Raw genomic sequence first — 21,650 nt, forward strand, 5'->3', positions numbered from 1 at the left:
ATACAAGTGCGTTTTTCCTCTTGAAGAGGTAGTCTTTTGTTTTGTTAAAGTGTGGTTATATTGTGAAGCATTTGTTTTTGAGGTTTATTTTACTTCTGAAAGGTCTATTTTGAAAAGAGGCCCGCAGTATTCTGCGGTGTGCATTTGAGCGCCACCGCAACCACAGTGTGTGTGTTTGATTCTACATTTTAAGACACGGGGCCAGGAGGGGTGTTGTTTATGTACACACTGCAAGGACAGAACCAGACAGAAAAGAGTCGGTAGACTTGATTACCAAGACGTTGTTTATTGGAAACGGGTATGAAACACGTTGCATAGAGTTTGCACAGGAAAAGTGGATACGCGACATCTGATTTGTTCTCTACTTGCATCCGAGGACGACCAGGAGTTGGCTGCCGGGGTTTCATCCCCACAGCCCGGATACAATTTATTATTCTTTGTATTCCTGTCTCTGGATGTCCGGGGTCTCTTCAATTGTGTTCCTGGAGCCCTTCTTTGGAGGGGGCCTAACCTGTGCTTACCTGTGTGACAGGAACTCCCCAGCAGAGGGAGTCATATACTTACCTGTGTTCCAGAATTACTGCAGCAGAGGGAGCACGTCTTGTACTTACCTGTGTTACAGGATTACTCCAGCAGAGGGAGTCTGTCCTGTCCTGACCTGTATTAAAGGATTACTCTAGCAGAGGGAGCCTGTCCTGTCCGGATCTGTATTACAGGATTACTCCAGCAGAGGGAGCCTGTCCTGTCCGGACCTGTATTACAGTTATTGTATTTCTTGCTCTTATTGTATTACTTGTATTGTAACACTTGAAATGTATTTGCTTACGATTGTAAGTTGCCCTGGATAAGGGCGTCTGCTAAGAAATAAATAAATAAATAATAATAATAATAATAATAATAATAATAATAATAATAATACAGGAGTACTCCAGCAGAGGGAGCCGGTCCTGTACTTATCTGTATTACGGGATCACTCCAGCAGAGGGAGCCTGTCATATACTTACGTGTGTTCTAGAATTACTCCAGCAGAGGGAGCATGTTTTGTTCTTACCTGTGTAACAGGATTACTCCAGCAGAGGGAGCCTGTCCTGTCCTAACCTGTATTACAGGATTACTCCAGCAGAGGGAGCCTGTCCTGCACTTACTTGTGTTACGGGATCACTCTAGCAGAGGGAGTCTGTCCTGTACTTAACTGTGTTTCAGAGTTACTCCAGCAAAGGGGGACTGTCCTGTACCTACCTGTGTTACGGGATCACTGCTGCGGAGGGAGCACATCCTGTGTTGCAGAACGACTCCAGCAAAGGGAGTTGGTCCTGCGCTTACCCGGGTCGACTGACTCACTACAGGAGAAGAAGTCTCTTTCCTACTTAACGGACTACACACCTACGTGGACGAGTGAAGTCCGCTTCGTTGGACTTGGACTCTTCTAGTTGGATCCCGCACAGGCCATAACTTGCAGTAGTCTTCAGGTAGCTTAGAGAGGGTCGAAGAAGTGAGTCAGTCACTGGCCCGTACAGGGCGTAAGCTTTAGCTGGAACTGTTTATTTGTGTTAATATTGTAAATAAAACATACTTGCCTGAGAACGTAACGAGTCTGTGCCAGTTGGTGGGAGTGGGCAACCAGTAACATACAGTGAAACGATACGTGATCGTTTACAATATATAATATGAAGCTGCTTACCGATCAGTTATATACACTAATGAAGTCTCAGTTCAGCTGGGTTAAATCTTTTATGATAAAGTTTTGTTTTTATTAGACTCTGAAAACAATGGAATTAGCTTGACTGAATGCCTCTAATTTCCATTTCAGCTACAAAGAGGAGCTACAACCAGAGCCTGAAGCATAGAAGCATGTGTGTGATGTGTTTTCCATAAGCTATCAACCAAGGAGTACCCAGAGAGACTGGAGTGTGCGCTGAGCAGGTGGAGATGTTCCCATAGGATGGCTGAGCTGTAGCAATCTGTGTCTGAGGCAAACACGTTTCCATATCAAGCTCATGGTTTCAAGTGGAGATCAGAGCTGCTCACATGAACCCATGCCCAGCAGCTTAGCGATCGGTTCCCTTTTTAAATGTGTATCCTGGACTCCCTGAGGTAACTTGTCTTTTAATTGATTGCATCATCTTTTAATGTGATGGTTGTTCTAATGTTGGCTGTGTCTTAGATTTTTCGAACCAGGACGTCGGCCAGCCTTTATGGTTCTTTTATTCTTTCTTACAGGTTTTAGTACAGTTTTGTACCTTCTGCATAGTTTTTTATTATTTTGTGATTAAAGGTTTAGTATTTCGCTTTTGTGCTCCGCTCCCTGGGAACTCCCGTCCACGGTCGGCAGTGGAATAGCATGGACTTGAATCGGTGATCTCCAGGCTATAGGGCGCATCCTGCACTCCACGCAGAGCACCTTTACAGGATGTGCCACTTGGGAGCCCTGCTGGCCTTTCATTTAATATAATTAAAGCGTTTTATAAGAGTTATAATTTCTGCATTCGCTACTATTATATTCATCTTTTGCATTGAGCAAGCCAGGCTTTTGTTACTGGGGGAGGGTTTGTCCACCTGGACTGTTCTGTTCCCCAGGGATCATCCTGGCCATGCACCTGGGCTTGTTTTAAGGTGGTTTATGTATGTTTTTAGTTTTGCATGTTTTCATTTGGTTGTGTTTTTTACTGAGCACTTTTGGTGCTATTCGCTTGGTCTGGGCTGACCTGGAGGACTGGACAGGTGGGTTCAAGGTGTCTATGTGCCCTGGTGTTCCCTCCCTCCCTCAGTGCTCCAGCCCTGACTTGTTTGTGTTTTCTTTTTAGGTGCAGATGTGTTAAAAAGGACTTCAAACAGCTTTCATTCTTTCTTTGTCCGCTGACTACAGTCATCTCTGTGTTGGTCATTTTAGCTTATCTATGTGTTATTCTTTGTGTGTTATAATATAATATCCTGCTCAGAGTGAGCATTAAATGACCTTTTTGTCTTTATTATAGTGGTGCAGTAGCGCCACTATAGTTAGGGTTGAGTAGGCAGTTTAATGTTAAACCCCAATTTCTGTACTTTAATAACTTTGACCCCGTTCAATGGATTTTCATGAAATGAATTTTGATGCATAAAACAGAACGTTATGCCAGGACACAGATTAATATTACAGCACTATTGGTAGTCCTTTTGTCATGCACCTGTGTCTCATGTTTTACCATATACTTCCCCTCATGTTGCCCTGCCTGCAGTTCTCCACCCCTCACCCAACAATCTGACGGACATCAAACATGTGGATGCCATACTAGACATTGATCATGGCAGTGGAATTCATAGAGGTACAGTGTGATGTTGGTGCCACTATTATACATCAGTCTCCTACTAGCCCTGCATAAGCAGTGCTCAGACATACACAACCCCCTCCCAACACATTGGCATGGCAGGAGACCTCATACACCTGGTGCACCATGATGATGGATGTCTCTTGTGTTATCTTCAGAAGGTTGTATGTTTGTCTTAACTGATGATGGCTGTCTGTTGGTCTGTGGTCAGAGTTAGGGTTAAAAACCTGAACATCGCATTTCCCTACTTTTGTCGTTTTAATATCAACCTTAATGATGCATTAACTAAGTATTTTGCAACGAATATATAGAGGAGAAAATGAAAGGGGCGATTTCAATTGAGGGAATCTCAAAGCTTTAAATAAATAATTCAGTGTGTTAATTCATGGACACCATTGTGCAATGTGTGCCTCATTTGTAACACCTGTTAAAGAGAATCTAAAAAAACAGATGCTACAAATGGACCACTGTTGAACATGTAAGTGGTGTTGGCCCCACATGTATTTAACAATACATTATTAGGAACTTAGCTATCTTCAGTGGGAGTCAAAGGTTTACTGTCACCAATTAAATGACCAGAATTTTTCCAATCTCATTTTTAACAAACCACAAGTGATAGATTGTGATCATCTAAAACAAGAATCAAAGTTGTATGTATCATCTGTCTCGATAACATGCATAACATCCAACAGCCTATCTCTCTGTGTCTATCTGATAACCCATCTCTATTTGACAGCCTAATTGAAATGATTTCTGGCTCAATGATTCAAGTTACTTTCTTGAGGGAGCTGAAATAGTACCGGTGTAGTGTTAGAAAGTGGTACACCCATCCCTCTGACCAAACTGCAGTCAGATTCCCTGGGTTTGCTTGCCAAGCGCTTAATCTTTTTAACTGGAAGCAAGCTGCCCCACCATCCTATATACACTGGGTTAAGGAGAAAATTTAATTTACCATTCGAGGAAACACAGGAACATTTTATACATCATGGCAACCCTTTCTAACATTTTTTGATCAACTCATTCTCTCATTCTCTCACTCCTTGAGTCAGCCGCCATCCAGTTTTTTTTCCCTTGGGGGGGAGGAGGGGTTGTTGTTGTTTTAGTGTGTTTATATATATATACAGTGCCTTGCAAAAGTATTCAGACCCCTGACCAATTCTCTCATATTACTGAATTACAAATGGTACATTGAAATTTCATTCTGTTTGATATTTTATTTTAAAACACTGAAACTCAAAATCATATTATTGTAAGGTGACATTGGTTTTATGTTGGGAAATATTTTTAAGAAAAATAAAAAACTGAAATATCTTGCTTGCGTAAGTATTCAACCCCCACACATTAATATCTGGTAGAGCCACCTTTCGCTGCAATAACAGCCACCTTTCGCTGCAATAACAGCTTTTGCAATAACAGCTTTTTTCGCTGCAATAAAAGTCTTTTGGGGTAAGTATGTACCAGCTTTGCACACAGTGTCGGAGTGATTTTGGCCCATTCTTCTTGGCAGATTTGCTCCAGGTTGTTCAGGTTGGTTGGACGACGTTTGTGGACCTCAATTTTCAAATAGTGCCACAGATTCTTAATGGGATTGAAATCAGGACTTTGACTGGGCCACTGTAGGACATTCACTTTTTTGTTCTTGAGCCACTCCAATGTTGCTTTGGCCTTGTGCTTGGGATCATTGTCCTGCTAAAAGGTGAATGTCCTCCCAAGCTTCAGTTTTTTAGCGGACTGAAGCAGGCTCTCTTGCAGTATTTCCCTGTATTTTGCTCCATCCATTCTTCCTTCAATTTTAACAAGATGCCCAGTCCCTGCTGATGAGAAGCATCCCCACAGAATGATGCTGCCACCACCATACTTCACTGTGGGGATGGTGTGTCTTGAGGCATGGGTATTTTTAGGTTTGCGCCACACATAGCGCTTTGAGTTTTGGCCAAAAAGCTCTATCTTGGTCTCATCTGACCACAAAACCTTTTCCCACATCGCAGCTGGGTCACTCTCATGCTTTCTGGCAAACTCCAGACGTGCTTTCAGATGGTACTTTTTGAGTAATGGGTTCTTTCTTGCCACCCTCCCATACAGGCCAGTGTGATGCAGAGCTTTTGATATGGTTGACTGGTGCACCATTACTCCACTCCCAGCCACTCAACTCTGTAGCTCCTTCAAAGTGATTGTTGGCCTCTCTGTGGCTTCTCTCACAAGTCTCCTTCTTGTTTGAGCGCTGAGTTTTGAGGGACGGCCTTTTCTTGGCAGTGCCTGGGTGGTGTGGTGCAGCTTCCACTTCCTGATTATTGATCCAACTCTGCTCATGGGATATCCAAACACTTGGATATTATTTTGTACCCTTTCCCTAATCTATGAATTTGTATTACTTTATCTCTAACTTCTGTAGAATGCTCTTTGGTCTTCATTTTCCTTCAGATTCACATCCTGACCAATGATCCTTCAACAGTGGGGTTTTTATCCAGAAAATGTGACAGCAACTTTAATGGTTCACAGGTGAAAGCCAATGGTAAGGTAATTGTGTCCTCATTAGGACAATTTCTTTCATTGGTGTAAACTGGGAGCTTCCACAGCACAGGGGTTGAATACTTATGCAAGCAAGATATTTCAGTTTTTTATTTTTCTTAAAAATATTTCCCAACATAAAACCAATGTCACCTTACAATAACTGATTTTGAATTTCAGTGTTTTAAAATAAAATATCAAACAGAACAAAATTTCAATGTACCATTTGTAATTCAGTAACATGAGAGAACTGGTCAGGGGTCTGAATACTTTTGCAAGGCACTGTATATATATATATATATATATATATATATATATATATATATATATATATATATATATATATACCCTGTATATATATATATATATATATATATAGAGAGAGAGAGAGAGAGAGAGAGAGAGAGAGAGAGATTATTTTTATTATGAGCACATGAACATTTTGTCAAAATGTTAAACATAATTTTCCTTGTTTTTCCTGCTCTAAACTGAAAACCAATAAAAAGATATTAAAAAAAAAAGAAAGTGGTACATTGTCAAAATGTAAGTGGTACGCTGTCAGACTTTGGCGATCTGATTGGTGTTTTCCTGTTGTCAAACAGAGGTGCATTTACCATTTATTATACATTATCTTTTTGCAAACTTAAACTGGAAACAGATCATCAGTTTCTCTAAAAAGAAAAAAACAATTCACGACAAACAAGACAAAATGAGAAGTCCACCGCAAAGTTACCCAAGTAAAAAATGATACAAGACCCAATGTACTGATAAATACTATTTTCTTAATGGTGGAAAAATATGATAAATTACATTAACAATGATGTAATTACATTAACAACGATGTAAAAGACCGGAAAATAAGATCAATTCAATATAAAAAGATGTAAAAGACCGAAAACAGCATAACGTACCAGATGTGAATGGGCACAGTCATGCTTTCTTAGTCAGAAGTTGTTTAGGCATGCGCGAGGAAGCGCAGTGCGCTGAGCACCACATTTTACAGAGTCCCTGAAAACAACACTACGCAGGCACTACAGAGGGCACCTAATGTGGCCCAAAGACTGTAATTTGGAAAAGCTAAATCCAGTAAAGGTAATTCTATAAAGGCTGCAGCTGAAGTGTACCAATGGGATAGTTAATTGGAAAAGGTTAAAACAATCATTTGTAAAGGGGAGAGGCTCAAAAAGGAAGTGGCATTTTGATCATATTGGATTACTGTTCTTAATTCTCCTGGTCGTCGGTCACCAAGGGAACAGAAACCAAGGCAGGAAGAAAGACAGCGGGGGCTCGGTATGTTTCAGAAGAACACAGAAATTCAAAGGATATTCTGTAAGTGTGAGATCACTGAGAAAGCTACATTTTGCATGTTTTGTATCACAGATATCTACAGAACCCTGTCTGTATTAGCATACTAACTGTAGAAAACATGTGGAGTTACTGATGTGTGAATAATGACATACACAACCTTGCTGCAGAATCCAAGAAGTAACTCGAACTTAACAAATTTCCCGAACAATTCAACAAGTAAATATAATGCTCTATAAATTACTATGAACTCAAACACGGTCAGCTTAAACAGGGTATGGTAACATTACAGGGAAAGTACTTGTTGAAGTGGACCTGTTTAAGAGTGCAGGTGTGGATAACGAGGGCGAGGGAACCAGAGGAGTGTGAAATGAATCCCAAATCAGCACCGGAACCACTGCACAAAAGGACCAGGCCCACTTGTGAATGCATGTACATTGGCTGAATATTTGCCTTAAATGTATGTAACAATTAGTTATGTCAATACAATGCTATTAAATGAATTAAAATACAAATGGGTAATCCCTGTTTTACTAAATTGATTATTGAGTTCATAGGTACTCTGTACAGGGTTTGAACTTGAACTTGAAATAAACAGAGCAAGACCTCAGTGGAGAGCTTAGTAGGTTTTCACTGCAGAAACATAAGGGCAGAAATCTATACAGTCAGCATTCCACAGTTTGCATATCTCGCCTCTCTGGATCAGCAGAACAAATGCTACAGAATGTAATTTTACCATTATCAAGCTCTTACTGAGGTTATTGCTAATCACTGGGCATTCCTATCACCCTACAGAACCAGCCGCTCACAGGTACTGCAGGATTACACAAATGCCTCTATTGTACTGGCTACATTGTCTTTCAATGTCTTCATACAAGTACTTGTTCCATGAAAAAAGTAATTTCTCTTTCTTCCACTGTCTCATTTTACATAGAAGAGCAAAAGCAGCCTTGCATCTCACTATATCCTCATGCGTTCACTGGTTCTATATCTTCACAATACAGCCTTCAGGTTCTCCATAGTAAAAAATAAAATAAAATAAAAACTAAGACTACATGTGTAACAGGCAGTGATGTGTCATACACTGCTGTTATGGATTCCGTCCCCTGGCCAGTGAGATTAGATGAGGTTATAAGCTCTATAAGCACGGATGCAGACGAGCCCGGCTCTATGGATAGTGGTGAAGACGCCCACTCGAGGTGTGCAGGGTCGCCGGGACCTGCCCAGCCTCTGCCCTGTTACAAATGAACGAATGAATAAAATAACACAGGTCCTGAACCCTTACACTATTCTAATGTCCTGTAGGATCAGAGAGGAAAAAGAGGAAGGCATCTTCTAGAGAGCTTTAGAGATGTAGTACCTTTCAATTTAAATGACATCCTCCCCTTATACAGCACTTCATCTTAACCCTACAGCATTAATCACTAATTACTGAGATATTTAGCTGTAGTGTTCACTGCTATCCAGCAATAACTGTCAATCTAGGATCGGCATGGGGAGCGACTCTATGCGGGGTCCTACTGTAACACGTGAAGGACCAAACTTATTCTAACTCTCAATCTAGGATTGGCATGGGGAGCGACTCTATGCGGGGTCCTACTGTAGCACGTGAAGGACCAAATTTATTCTTGTATCTTTTGGAATAAGATGATGAAACATGGTTGACCTATTTTATTTGTTAGCCTGCAGAAACTGGCTATGTCTACAGTACATTATTATAAGTTGTTTTTCTGTAATATAGATTTCTTATAATTAATTTGACTAGTGTGGCTGTCATTGGCTTAGACTAATGTGTTTTAACCTTATGTTGTAGAAATTGGGTTGTGGCTGGTTTGGATTGGAGGAAAAGGACCACTGCCCTACTGTTCGATTAGTTATATAAACTCTGTGTAATATTATAACCGTCAGAGAAGCATTAACAGATTGCCTGTGAAATGTTATCTCTCCTGATATCTGCTTAAATAAAAACTACCTTGTGGCAAAGTGGTTAACAGTGTGCAGGTGCAATGAATAATCCAGGTGCACTGAAGGTTTAATTGTATAATTCAATGCCTGATGGCTAACAGCAGTAAACAGTAACAGCAGCGTGTGTTGCTTAATTATAATCCACGAGTTTGTCCTGAAATAATAAGTCCTGTTTCAGTTCACCCACACGTAACACATACACAAACACAAACACCAGTCCACAGTGCGTGCTCTAGTGCTCGTGGTGAATACAGTTCTTTAATGACAACAAAAGTGCAGTGTTGTTGATCCGGGTTTAGTGCTGGCCTTTGGCGACAGCTCCGGATCGTGTTAGCCATCCAAATAATTACAAACAGTATTATTAACAACAAACAAAAACAAACAAAACACTCATGTTTCACAGCACAGGTTCTCCTTCTGGTCATTTAATGTAACCATTCACAAAGGAACAGATCACATCACTACGTCCCCTTTTTATAACGTTACCCATGACCCCTTGGCCAACGAGTGCATCCGCTCATCCAATCCATCCAGGTCATTGAGTTTGTATACCGTAGCTTTGCCCCCTTTCTAGATGGCCGACTTCCACCTAATCCTGGGAATAAACTGTCGTGCCATTTAGTGCAGGGTATTCTGTTCCCTTTATGCAGCTGCCTCGCCGGGAGGGAGGGAGATCTAACACCACGAATCATTCGATCTCTGTCACATACCTTCTTAATCATTGACTCTTGGAGATTGATTTCATTTTTCGTCCCTACACACGGAACGTGAATGTACAGTATATGTATATAGTATAGTGTGCTCCTGATGTTGGCTTGAAAAGCCATGATTGAATAAACAATGGTGAGTTTATTGTTATACATTATTAAGCAGTATAATATAACATTAATGATTCATTATACTTTTGCAACCACGGGCAGCAGTGTGGAGTAGTGGTTAGGGCTCTGGACTCCTGACCGGAGGGTCGTGGGTTCAATCCCCGGTGAGGGACACTGCTGTTGTACCCTTGAGCAAGGTACTTTACCTAGATTGCTCCAGTAAAAACCCAACTGTTTAAATGGGTAATTGTATATAAAAATAATGTGATATCTGTATAATGTGAAATAATGTATAATGTGATATCTTGTAACAATTGTAAGTCGCCCTGTATAAGGGCGTCTGCTAAGAAATAAATAATAATAATAATAATGATGCTTATAGACATGGTCTGCGTAGCTATGCTGTAAATGTTAGGTGGAATAACCTTTTTTTCAATAAGTGCTGCTCTTTCAATATTAAAAACATTAGTGGAAATAAAAGAAGCTCTCTATGCTCATAACCACTGTAAATGGAATAGCCTTCCATTTATTTTATAGGATACTGGAAGTCTTAAGCTCTGACTGATTTCTTGGCCTATAAAGGTACTGTAGTGATATTTATTTCATTCACTGATCCAAGAAAGTAGAAAGAGCCTCAATACAATAGCTTGTAGTAACTAAGTATCTGTGATTTACGGTATATTAAATACAATAATAAAACCAGTTAAAGGTATATATCATCAGCATAGTAAAAGTAAAAGGAAAATGTCAAAATTAAATAAAGGCGTTCATACCCAACCAAACCTGTTGTGGTGCAGTGCTAGGAGTTATCCATGAGTATAATATGACTTTAGCGGCCGTTAATCCTGCAAGTAAAATTTTGTGCTGGGATAAAGAAAGGGAGAGTGAAGAATCATCATTCAGCAGAAGCAGGCGTGGTTCAGTGGGCATGTCTGATTCTAAATGGAAAGAAGATAGAAGGGACCAGAACTTAGCAATAACTGGGCAATCCCAGAACATGTGTAAGTTGGTACCAGTTATACCGAGCTTACAATGGGTACAAGCAGGGTCGAGTATGATTTCCATTTGAATACGTCTATAAGGAGTGGCATAAGCCCTTTGAATTGTTTTAAAGTGTATAAGCTGATGTGCTGGGTTTTTAGAAGCTGTACAGATATTTGACCACATTGTATCCCTATCGGGTGTAAAGCCTAGTATGCCACAGTCACCGTCCCATGTTTTACACTTTTGGGACAGAAGATGTCCATAAAAGTACATAAGGGTTGATCCAGGTTACCATGGGGTGAGAGGGAGGAGCAATATTCCATGGTACACCATAAACTCGAAGTGCTGACCTAAGGTACATAAAATAAGAAAATCCAGGGGGAGAGTGAGTATCCTTAGGTCCTGGAAGTCCAGACCCACACTTAGCAGTAATGCATCATGAGCAGTATTTATTTAAAATCTTGACAGAAGGTCAAATGATTTAAGGAACCTCCAACTAGCAAATCTGAATGGATTATTGTTTTAGTAAATGGGCTATATACAGGCACCATGCCATCTTCAACCTGTGGCCCTCAATCCTGACCTAAACACCACCTTCAGTTTGGTCCTGCCTCTCTAATGCAGGACTGACAAGTGTACTGAATTGTGCCGTGGTTTTGTTACACCAATGTCCACTGTGGGGGTTAACCCCCAAACACATTTCCTTTTGAGATGATCCAGAATTAAAGGGCATCAATGTCTAGTAAAGTAGCCACTGGTGCCGCATAGACCCCCACAACAAATGTACAGCTAAGGCCAAACATTTTGTATCACCCTATAGAATTAACTAATTTTGCTTCATAAAGTTGAATGAAACGTGCTGAATAACGTTACGTTAACATATTGAATTACATATCACTTTGTATTCTTTCAAGATTGAAAAATTAGACATTTCAAAATCTAACATGAAATACTATGCTACTGTTATGGTTTCCGGTAGACTTTTGCAACATTTTTTTGTAGTTTATTTGATTACATGATGTTTAATAAAATATCTATGTTCATACAGTTTGTTTTTAAATGATGTCTAAATCCTAAAATTCTAGCTGTATTTTCTCAAATATAGTTTTTTTTTTTTTTTTTTAATTGAAGAACGAATCTATGAAAAAGACCTAGGAGTTTATGTTGACTCAGAAATGTCTTCATCTAGACAATGTGGGGAAGCTATAAAAAAGGCCAACAAGATGCTCGGATATATTGTGAAAAGTGTTGAATTTAAATCAAGGGAAGTAATGTTAAAATTTTACAATGCATTAGTAAGATCTCACCTAGAATAATGTGTTCAATTCTGGTCACCTTGTTACAAAAAGGATATTGCTGCTCTAGAAAGAGTGCAAAGAAGAGCGACCAGAATTATCCCAGGTTTAAAAGGTATGTTGTATGCAGACAGGCTAAAATAATTTAATCTATTCAGTCTTGAACAAAGAAGACTATGCAGTGATCTGATTCAAACAGTCAAAATCCTAAAAGGTATAGACAGTGTTGACCCAGGGGACTTTTTTGACCTGAAAAAAGAAAGGGTAAAACCTGCCTTTAAAATTCCATTAAATCTCACAGGATCACATATATTCTGGCATCAGCCTTTTAAATTTAATCAACACATTTTCTACAGATCTTTTTAAGCCTGTCAAATTTAGTAGTTTACAAATTCATTAGATAAAGTTTTCCATTCCATGTACAGTTATATAAAAATCTCAAAAGCTGAAACTTGACTTTTTGTAACCAAACCTGCTGGAAAGTGAAAATGTGTTTTCAGATATGGCAGTGCTCTGACTGGCATAAAGCATTGGATTTCAGATTAAGCAGTTATTTACACTGTGGCTTGGTAAATACCATTTCAAGTAGCTTCTATTTTCTTAGCAGCTGAGTAAATATCACATGTACTTTACTGCATGAACAAGGAGCCTCCAGAGTCTATGTAGAGAAGACTCAATCAGGTGAGATTTTTGCAATCTGTTCTTTGCACTTCATGTTCTGGCATATTTGCTCCCACTAAACATTAGATGTTATGGAATTCTGCAACCTACAGGAGTGTAGCACACACATTTACTCAAAATCGTCAATAGCATTATTGTTGTCAGAAAGGAAAAAAACACAATTTGTAACTCAAAATGGATAAAAAAATAACTTCAGACTTTAAACAATCCCCTAAATGAAGCATATGAGTTGTCAATTTCTGATTTGTTAACTTTATTAGGTTTGTTTTTACTATTTAGAAATACATCTAATTATGTTTTTGAGTAAAAAGCTTTGATAATCTAGCAAATAATTAATTATTTGTTTTCTTAATGACATTTAGAGCACCCAGTTATTTTATCCCTGATTTTCTCCACAATTTCGAATGTCCAGTTATGTTCCCTCACAGGAGCAATTCCCCACACAGCTTAGGAGAACTGTTCAGTGGGTGTCCGCCAATCCCATGGCCAAACCAATTTCCTCTTTTACACTCAGGAACTCGAAAGCATCGATGTCAGTGAGCTACCGGCCTCTGGAGGACAAAGCCCAGCCCTGCAGATGCCTGAGCTCACCGGGCGCGTGGCCAGTATGGTCTGCTGTAGCTCAATGAGGACAAACAGGCTCGGCGCTATGGGCGGGCCTTAGGGGGCCTTGCCGCCCCCCCCCCCCAGTTTAGATCCAGTGCCCCCCCAGTTTACGATTCTAAATTGACATAAAAAAAATCTGACAAAACAAATGAAAGTAAAGCACAATAATAGTAAAAATTACAAAAAATGCCTACTTGCTTCTGTAAAATGTCTAGGGTTGTGTAGGAACTACTGCCGGAAATACCTGGTGTTTCAAAACCCCTTCGTAAGGTCGCCTTAGTTGTGCATCTCGCGTGCGGAGACATAGTGCAGTGCGTTACTGTGGGTGTTTGGTGAAGACAGACAGAAACGTCAACACTTTCAATATTTATTTATTTATTTATTTTTCAATCGGCTTTGAAAATGGATATAAGAAAATGGCTTAAAACAAACAAAATAAAATGTATCTGATAGCAGTAGTTTTGCTCCATCAACAGCGGTCACTGAAGAAGACCCAGACAGGCCCACAGTAACTGATGAAGGGCGGCGGGAGGCAGCTGAGCCGCAGCAGAGCAGCAAGGCCCCAGCAGTTAAACCGCCTGATGATTTAGGTGTGGAAAATCCAGTACAGGTAGTCCTTTCAAAGTATCCCTATTGTGATTTTGGAGGCAAGAAAAGGGCATTTTGAGTTTATGGTACAAAAACAGGGAGTGGCTTGAATACTCACAGAAGGCAGATGCAGTATTCTGTTTCCCGTGTTGAAAATTCGGTTCTTGAACATCTCGCATTTAGCTTAAGTGGATACTGTGATTGGAAACATACAACGGAATGTAATAAAGGATTAAATGAGCATTCCTGTAGTAAGGAGCACTTAAATTGCATGGCAATGTGGAATGAAAGAAAAAGACGTTTTGGGAAAGGATGTTTCTACTCTCGTGACCTCTGACCAGCTGCCAGGAATCGTTATTTGAATATACATGGAGGAAAGACCCTGAGCTTGCAAAAGTCTACAAAACAATACCCGGTAATGCTAAGTACACCTGCCATGACATTCAGAATGAAATAATTGAAATAATGAGCGAAACAGTAAAAGAAGAAATAGTTTGTGAAATTGGAGATTCGTGGTATAAATGAAAGTGGATGGAATGAGAGACCCAACAGGGTACGAGAATATCACAATTATAATTCGCTTTCTGGCAGAAAACTAAAAGAAAGGCTTCTAACGATAGCCACCACCGACGCTTGACGCTTTATCGCTTTATCGCTCACTAACGTTGTCATAGCAGAAATAATGAAAGCTGGGCTCAGTACTTCCAAAATGCTCAGTCAGTCCTACGATGGAGCTAGCGTGAAGTCAGGCAGGCATGGGGGGGAGAAATTGGGAAGAGAGATACCATATATTCATTGCTTTAACCACCAATTGCATTTGGTCATTGTACATGCCATATCGTCTGAAAGAGCGGTAGAGGAATTCTTTAATGTGTGCGACTCTCTCTACAAGTTCATTAGGAAACCCACTGTCGGTGTCCTCTACAAAGGTGAGAAACTTAAGTATTTACTAGAGCAACGATGGACTGGTCATTATGGCACAGTATCAATTATAGTCAAGTCGTTTGACAGTATTTTCGAACTCCTTATAAAAGTTGAAAATACTCGAGCACATGGAACCGATGTGCGAATTGAAGCTACAGGGTTATTAAAGGAAATATCTGCACCTCACCTTAAATTCATTGTGCAGATGGTCCACAAGATTTTGCAGCTACTAGATGCGCCAAATAAGATGCTTCAGGCAGAACAAACTGACCTGCTTTCAGCGGTACACGTTATTCAAAGTGCATCAGAATGCATCACTAAACTACGTTCCAACTCTGACTTTAATGAGCTTTGGAAGAACAGCGGCAGAACTGTAACTAATGTACCTTGTAAAAGAAGAAAAGTCATAAACAAACGTGTGTAACAGTTCGTGGAGGAAAGTTCTGTGGGTCAATCTGGAGCTGATGGAAATGAAGAGGAGGGGTGTCGTGAGTTTAAAAGGATGTGCTATAGCACACTGGATGCAGTCCGTGGTGAAATTTCAGTACGTTTTAGTGAAGGCAACACTAAGTTAATTGGCGCACTGCTAGCTTTAGATCCCAAGAGTCCAAATTTTCTCCAATTGGCGCACGTACAGCCTTTGACTAATTTGACCAAAACAGAGATCGTAGAATCGGAATTTATTGTTGCACGTCAGTTTCTGCAGACACAAATGGACTCCTCTACCAGTGAAACATGGACTACCCAGATACTACTGAAGACATTCCACAGGGCCCTGGAAGCAATGCCGAGCGTAATCACAGCCATGAAGCATGCTTTAACGTTAGGAGCTTCAACAGCAATGTGTGAACATTTTTTCTCCACTCTCACCAATGTACTGACCATCCAGAGACGAAGCTTGCTTCACGCCAGGAAAGCACAGCTCATTCACCTTGCAAGTTTCGTGACTAATAGAAGGAGACAGTGATGAGAAAATTCGATTCAAGAAGGAGCCGTCAGTTGCAACTGTACTGACCTTCAAGATCGCTGGTAAGTTCATTTTTAAAGCATTCTGCTATGTTGGTAATACACTGCTAGGCACTAGAGAGTGCTGGTGCTTACTCATATACAGAAACTGGCTGATCTGGCCTACATTACTATGTCTATGACAAACAGAACTGCTTCTTAACTGATAACTAAATCAACTTAACACAGACATATCAATATAAAGAAACACAATATTTGAGTAAATGCAATCCTTCAGAACTATTGGAAAATCATATACAAAAGGGTGGGGAGCAACTAAAATGTAATCTGACGAGTCTTTAAGAGCTTGCACTTGCAGTGTAGAGTAAATATGATTTATGATGATGTTAACTGGAATGACTGTACAGCATGAATGCTCCTAAACTGTCTGGAATGTGTCCTCCTTGACGACTATAATCCAGCCAGACAAACTCAATCAATAAATAAATAACAAAGAAAGGGGTGTAAAGGGTTAAATACAGACCTTAGCTGAATGGCACACCCTCACATTTTCTTGACAGCTTGCTTGTATGAGGGGTTAAACGCAGTGCGTGAAAGAGGACATGTCACAGGGGAGCAGGGGGGGACAGAGGCCACAGGTTCCATCGACAGGGTATAGCACTTTAACTGAAATTGAAAGCGACAGCCTAATTAGGGATATAAATGTCCTCATGGGAAGTTTTGACACTGAGTGATGACAAAAGTGAGCTGTACTTAAACATGCCGAGAGGAAGACGCATTAGAAACATTAGGAATCAGTATGGAAAGGCATACAAAGGCTTGAAGTAAAATAATTACTAAAGGTGACAGAGGGAGAGCTAATGAGGCATTTTGGTCCAATAAAAAATAAACTATTTCACAGATATAGGGGATATATTTCAAAGTTGTTTAATTAACTACTATTTTTGTATTGGATTTTTTATAAAATAAGAATTATTCATATAAATAAAATGATATATTTATTTGAGGTATTAAGAGAACTATCAAGCTAATTGTTTCTTCTTCTAAAAAGAGGAGTTATTACAGTAAATACTGAAGTAAAACAATATGTCCCCCAGCATGTTGAATCCATAGATAGGGGGAGATTAAAACAGAAACGGATGCTATATGCCTCAGGGGCTATATGCGTCTGGTGCTATATGCCTCAAGGATATGTAAACAGTGTGCTTATCAAATATGTAGCTACAAATCAGTGTGCTGCAGTGTATACGTGAAACACATGAATCATGTAACATAAGTACCAACAATAAAGGTTCAATTGCCATAGTTTCTGCATCACGGGGAATATCAATCATCAATCAATCAATCTTTATTTTATATAGCGCCTTTCATAGTGGACCACCATCACAAAGCACTTTACAATATGCAGTAACAACAAGAAAATCCATAATACTTTAAATACAGAGAATAATACATGATATACAGTTAAAAAAACACTCAATGCATAATACATTAAATACAGTGGAACGTGCATAATACATGATAGTAACATAATACATGAAATAGTAGCAGCAACACAGCAGCTAATTACAGATATCAGGCTCAAAGAGCATGGAAAGCAAGAGAGAACAGGTGGGTCTTGAGAGTTGATTTAAAGCGAGCGACGGTGGGAGCATCACACACCAAAGCTGGGAGAGAGTTCCAGAGAGTCGGAGCCATGAAGCTAAACAGATATAAATGGTGTTACGCTTCTGTGTGCTGTGATATTAAACTAGGTTTTTCATTGTAATTCTCTTTTGTTATGCCTTAAAGGAGTCATAGCTCATGGAACAATTCCACACGCCTTGACTGCACCTCAATTAACTATGATGATCTCTTATATGTTTAAAAAAGTACATGTTAAACACATATATTCAGAGAAAGTACTGTATGTGTAGTACTATAACAGGTTAAAAAAGCTGTCAGTTTGCATGACTTACTTTCAGGCGGTCTGGTATTCGTGCACTTCCTACTGTAGGTTAGTACACCCCATTACTAGGGGAAGTGGCTAGTTGGAAGAAGGCATTAAAGGGGAGGAGAGAATTCAACACTGCTGATGTGATTTTCCGTATCAGACTACTGGAAAAAAGTATGTGAAGTATGGCCACAGATATACTGATGAAATACATGTGCTTTAACATACATAGCAGGTCCGTTGTACTGTATGTATTTTTTTTTATTATTTCTTGGTGTCAGGAACAAACCAACTGACAACTTGCCCCTTGATAATTATGTTATATGCACGCAGTATTGCTGTTAATTTAGTGGGGTTTTTTTCCCATTTTAGTAGCTCACACACTAACTATTGCACAATATCAACCATCCTTGATACAAACCAGCATTTGGCAAACTTGCATAAGAACTGTCATCAAATCATAAGGTGTCAGCTCCCCTCTGATCTTATAGAAATAGGTGTTATCAGATCTAATTTTGAAATCTGAATAGTGTGTGTTACTCAGTCAGAAGGTATCGAATCCAAAAAGCTATGGTTAAAATAGTTGAGAAAGAGAGAGAGAGAGAGAGAGAGAGAGAGAGAGAGAGAGAGAGAGAGAGAGAGAGAGAGAGAGAGAGAGAGAGAGAGAGACTTCACTGTTGGTTCCCTGAAGCAATTAGAAGTGATAATCCTTAAGACAGTCCATGTGGAACATGATTTGCAGATTTGTCAAATCAAATAGGGGTTGTCCTGACTGCCAATCATGAACCTAAACCCTATTGACTAATGTATTTCCACCTGTATATACTGGAAGAGTTTTTAGTCTGCAATAAACTCAGCAGAGCGGTTAACTCTCTTTTAAGGGCTTGTAAGTGATAGGGCTGTTCAGAGCATACATGGTTCCATATTGCTCTGGGGTTGATGCCCCATCATTATTCAAATAAGAATAATAGCAAATTGACTCATGTATTATTTGTACTCATTAAAAATACTCGTTTGTATTTGTACTCAGGCACACACCTAATCAACAACATGTGCAGAATAGTATAGACCAAGAATTTGAAATGAATGTTTCATGACAATAAGTGACTCTCTGTGTTGGAACAGAAGACTCTATTAAACCATACGGGCCAAACGGCTTGTTTGCTGAAGTGAGCGAGTGGAATCATGGCTTATGTAAATTACTACCAGTGGTCTTTGCACCAATTTACCTTTACTTCTGTCTGAACAAAAAAAGTCTCTGTTGATGATCAAGATCTATAAAGTAATTTAGGTTTAGTCTGCACACTCTGGACAGTGAATAATATTATCTGATGTAACTAACCTGACAGCCAGGAAACGATTTTCAAACATTCCGTTCTTGGAAAATGACAGTGAATAGCACAGTGATACGTGACAATATGCGAGAAGGAAATTGTAGATATTTAATCCTGCAGCAAAGGCGACTACTCTGGTCTGTCAGACAGCAATGATAAGGAGTGGGACTCAAACAGTGTGTCTGCACTGCTGCAGAATTCTTCCCATTCAGAGTCAGGCTCCACCAGCCCTGCCTACAGGACAGTTAAATCATCCACTGCCAAAAAATATAAACAACTGACTTTGGCTCCTGCCCCCAGCAAGGTGGGCACACTCAGACTCTGCACCACAATCTCCATGTCCACACCAGCTCCAGCAGCTAGCAGTGGCAACTCACCAACAGCCATTGCCCATAGTCAGCCTCCAAGGTTTAGAAGATGTTTAACACTAGAACTGCCATGGCAGTCATTTTGACCGTTTGAGGTTTTCAAATTTAAATTACTCTGCATGTCTGAAATATATGCATTGTCCGTTTATGACTTTTTCCTAAATACAAGTATTAAACCCTGAAGGCGTTTGAAAGGCAGGATCGCGAAAATAAGGAAGTTATAATCCCGCCCACCTAGAACCACCAAAGCAGTCATTTTGACTGCCTTTTACAATACATGTTTTTATTTTGAATATAACCTACACTATTCTAGGTTTTTTTTATATACAAGCCTGTTATCTCTACTGGTCCTGGCAGCCATTAATTCCTTTGTTTTGTACAAGGAATGCACTGGGGAAAATATCAGTAGGAGAGATTTCATCTTGAATCCAGCCACAGCGCTTCTGCAGAAACATTTTCATCAGAAACCTGCTGCAGCAGCTCAACCTGGATTCAGTGCTGCACCGAGTGACACACATAAGAGAAAACATATGTTACTTTCATTTTAAATTAAAAAAAAAGTTGTATATATTACACACTAGTTTCTTTTGAAATGTTTATTTTATTATAGTTTTTCATTTTTTGAAGTAGTGCTTTATATGTGGTAAGTTAGAAAATAAACCCTTTTATGTTTAATTGTTCATTTAAAAATGGTATTTCGGCTGTGCAGATGTTGTGCTTGAATAAACCTTTTGAGTTGTATCTGATAGTTTGTCTTTCATTTTAATATTGATGTTGTTTAAAATGTAACCATCATAATGACTGCCGGCGGTGGTTTTAGGTATGAGTATAACTGCAGTGGTTCTAGTGTTAAAGCCTGTGACAGAGATAAGCCCAGGTGAGTCGAGGAAAGGACCCAATACATTTGAATACAACTTCCTTACACAACCACCTGCGACTTGAGCACAAGTTTCTCAACACAAGCAGTGCTTCTTCAAACAGTACAATCAGTACATATTCACACAGCAAAACTAGCAAACAAGCAAACAAAGGGTGTGTTCTTTGGATCCACGTTGAGCCAACATCTCAAAGATCAATAGAGTTTTAAGATGGATTTCAATCATCAAAATGTAAACAATATATCTACTATATATAAACACCTTTCCACGTCGCTATAAAGACCACCATTAAATTCACTGTTCTCTATCTATTGAGTAAAATCATTTTGTCAATTATTTTTGTGGTGTGTGGTAAGCAGGGGTCATACAAGATTTGCATCCTGACTGTGCAAAGTTGTTGATCTTTGCTGGAGGCGTTGCATTGGCTCTGGAACTCCCATGGGTTAAGGAGACAAATTGATTCTCCTCACTGTGCTACAATGGCCCCGACAGGTCAGGTGCCTGGTAAGCTAAAAACAGAAACCTGCAGGGCTGTTGAGCTCCATGGAGTAAGAGATTGTACTGTGGGGTTGGAGGAAGCCCACTGACCTTCAGCTCCCTTGTGCTGTTAATTTTAGACGCGCTGTTTAAAAGGCCCTGCATATCAACAAAGCACACACTAGGCATCTCCAGCCCCGCCCCACCCTTTCGTTCGCTATCGGTTTCACATATGCTAAGAAATAAATAATAATAATAATAATAGTCGTACATACCGATCAATCATCTCCTGATCACTTGTTTTATCACCAAATTCCTCAATAATGCAATCCAAGTCATTATTTTATTACTATAACATCTCAAAAAAGCTCTGCAAATGTCCGTGATAGTCTCTGTGCGCTGATGCAGTATCAGACAGCTTGTTTCCTTATGACCATATGGGATGCCAGGGGCAGGTATGACTATTCATGAGATATGCCTTGTATTTTTTTTTTTTTCGGCTTGTCTCGGCTCCTGTCGCTCCCACCCAGCCATTGAATGGTTTTCTCGGCTTTTTCCGGAGAAAAAATGACTAGAAACCTGTTTTTTTGCGGTTTTTTGATGATGTCGGAGAGGGTCAGACAATGGATCGGATAGGAATAATTGCAATGTCGGACCAGGTCCGACAATAGACCGTAAAGGGTTAAAAAACTAGTTCAGGAGGAGAGAAGGCCCC

The sequence above is a fragment of the Acipenser ruthenus genome, chromosome 31 (assembly GCF_902713425.1).
Source record: "Acipenser ruthenus chromosome 31, fAciRut3.2 maternal haplotype, whole genome shotgun sequence".
Classification (NCBI taxonomy): domain Eukaryota; kingdom Metazoa; phylum Chordata; class Actinopteri; order Acipenseriformes; family Acipenseridae; genus Acipenser; species Acipenser ruthenus.